The following is a 3,351-nucleotide window of genomic DNA, read 5'->3' on the forward strand; positions in this document are numbered from 1 at the left end:
GAACACACTGCTGCCACCCGTTAAAGGAACGGGCAGCTGCACCCGCTGCAGAGGCAGTTGTTGAACAGCCGTCTGTCTGTACTGCTGGGGTTTGTCCAAGAGCAAAGAGGAACTGCATGCCTTCACCTTCATTTACGGACTGAAGTAACTGCCTTTGCTTATGTTTTCTTTCACTGTTGCTACAGTCTTATCTATTTGGTATCCTAGATATTTATACAGTACACAGACTTCTAGCACCTTGCAATTCCCTCCCCCCCCCCCCCCCATATTTTTATCTGTTTATACATGATCCTGTGGCTTGTTTTATTCAGAGATATTTGAGTACCTCAGGGTCTTGTGGTTTTGCTGCATGTGGTGATGTACTAACAGTGTACAGAAATATTTAAATTGCTACTTGAAATACAATTTGTACAAAAACTTAAACAAGCATCAATCAGAAGACTGATCGTGAAACCTTCATATAAATAAGCCTTTAACTTCAGTGAACAAGTAAAGGCTTGCAAGAGTGCCTTTGGTCATATTTTAATGCATTAAACACTGTTTCATTAAGAAGTACATTAAATCTCTCATTAAGAACAAACTGAAAACCAACCCTTCCCTCCTCCAAATCTCTCTACAACCTTGGGGGGAAAAAAAAAAAAGGCAAAAAAAAAAAGCAAGCTTGAAAACAACGCTGCAACTACAAATGGCATATTAAAAAAAATATCAAAAGTTCATTTATTAAATTACATATTGAATATTTGAAGTTAGGAACTGCAAAGAAAAATGAGCTAGGTGTGCCCAAGTACAGAAATATGCCTTTTTTTTTTTTTTTTTTTTCTGTTAGGTAACAGCAGAAAAAGAAAATACCTTTCAAAACACCAGTGTTTACATAAATGGAGATGAGGTTTCTATTAAACACCTTTCACGGTGAGCATATTTTTGCTTTGTTAGCTGATGACTACCACTGTCTTCTCTATCAAACAGGATTAGCTTCCTTAGACATTGCCCCCCACCCCCTACCCCCCAGCCCAGTTAAATGCACTTTATAAATCATTAGATTTATAACATGTCAGACACGGTCTGACACCTTCGGGCAAACTGGGACCCTGTTTCGAACAGGCCAAGTTAACTGCTTAACAGCTCAGCGGACAATATGCTGTTAAATTTACTGAAGGCTTGGATGCATTTTTACTGAATAGCAAAGAGACTAATATCTTAGCATAGCTTTTTTTTGAGAGCTGTGGTCATGGGTATTTGCAAATCAGATTATTAAAAATGAAACAATTCACATAGAGGAACATGCTGCAATGCGTAGACTGGAAGGCAGCTAGGAGGATAAAAAAAAAATCAACTCAGAAGCTTCTAAAAAAAGCTTAATTTTTAAACAAGGCTCCTTTTTAGATGAAACAAAAATACTAAGATCTCTGGAAGAATTTTCCTATGGACTTTCGGAAGTGTGAGCCTTATTTTGCACTTTTTTCCCCGCCTCAACTTCCACAGAATTTCAGAAGCTTCTTAAAAGCTTCCCAGACCCCAGTACTTCTGAATGGTACTGCAATGTAACACATCAGACAAGGTAACTAACTACATCAAAGAAAAATGCTGAATGAAAACATAAAACCCACATGCAGCATCCACACTAGACATGCTCAGTCTCATCTGTGCCTCATCAGTGGTTAATTTTTTTAGAATAGGCTCATGCCTGTAGCTTTATTTTGTCTTAAAAGCTCAGGGAAGAGTTCAGCTCCTCAGACAAGGCGGCGGTTAGTGCCTTGGCCTAGCTGGTGTCTAGGGAACACAAGGGAACTCTGCATGTAGATCACCAGGCATTGGAACTGACTTCTTTGAAAGCAGTGGTACAAAAGATTATCAAAATGTTCAGCCTCTATCTTGGTCTGGTTGTGTCAAGTTGTCCTTAAAGGGAGCTTCTGAAGTGGCCTTTGTATGTACTCATTTCTTGCATCACTGAGAGAACTTTGTAAATACATAATGCTCAGAACACCTTTGCCACAAGAAAATAGATCTTGGGTAAAGACAGGAGAATGATTTGGAGTGACACAAATTATTCTGGACCAAAAAAAAAAAAAAAAAATCACAAGTGACAAATTTAATAGCTGTCTATTCATGGAGTAACATGCATTGCTACATAAGGGGACTACAAGATTTCTAACAATGGAGAAAGACCAAAGCATGCTGGAGATAAACAGTATAAACTCTGAATTTTCCCTTCATGCTGAAAAACCTGCCCTGCTTCCCTTCCTGCCCCCTGCCAAGATAACTATTACTCACCTTATCTGTTCTGAAGCAAACCCTGGAGCCCTGTATACAAGCTTGATTTGACCAAATTCAATTCCCTGCTAGAAGTATGCCATTATTATATTCATGTACCATACAGCTCTGTTTAAAGTTCTCACAGAACATGTGCCACTTACCCACAGGAAAAACAAAACCAACCAAACAAGCCAACCCCCATAACTCATCACCTGGTTTTTTTTTTTTTTTCCTCACTACATTTTTACATATGCAACAAGAAAAGACTATTCATGAGTAGTATTAGTCATGACTCAAATCAAGCTGATATAATTCCAGAATACAATGGGGAACCTAATAAACTTCTCAAGTTTGATAGGGTAATGTCAGAACAGCGGAGGGAGGTAACGTGTTTGAAATATTACAGCACATTGACTACAGGGATAAACACTGGCCTATGATTGATATTTGCCACAATACTTTCTTACTCATTTGAAGTATTTTGTTTTTGATATACCAGCTGGGCATGGTCTCAAGAAAAGGGGAATCTTCTTTCTTGGAACAGACAGATTCCAAAGGAACACTATGCAAACACTGATATCTTCCCTCTATGTTCTTTATCTAATTACAAAACTGCATGTTAAGGATAAGAGGCAATTGCTCCGACGCAGAATTTAAGTGTAAAATAAAGAATCAACACTACTGCTTTAAAATGTTTGGCAATAGGGTAAAATAAATGTGCTTTAACCCAGAGGAAGTTTTCCTAACAAAGACACAGCAGGACCTCTTATCTCCAAGAGTATATGCATTTGTTTCTGGTTAAAGCAAACCCCAACATTCCAGGCATATATTTGATTGTAAATGCACTTTCTATTTAGGGGCTAAAGAAACTTGCTTAAACAGAAAGCTTTAATCTAAACAAACAAAAAAAAAACCAAACCCCAAACAAAACCAAACCCAACAATCAAAAAAACCCCCACCCCACAACAAAAAGCCCTATAAATTCAAGATACATCTAACTAAAGGAAAAATACTTAAAAACACCACTGTCAAACTGATAATTTCTGAATACAATTTTTCCAAATATATTAAAACATTTAAAAAAAAATCATTAATTTT

Source organism: Tyto alba, unplaced genomic scaffold (assembly GCF_018691265.1).
Source record: "Tyto alba isolate M040663 unplaced genomic scaffold, T.alba_DEE_v4.0 Super-Scaffold_48, whole genome shotgun sequence".
Classification (NCBI taxonomy): domain Eukaryota; kingdom Metazoa; phylum Chordata; class Aves; order Strigiformes; family Tytonidae; genus Tyto; species Tyto alba.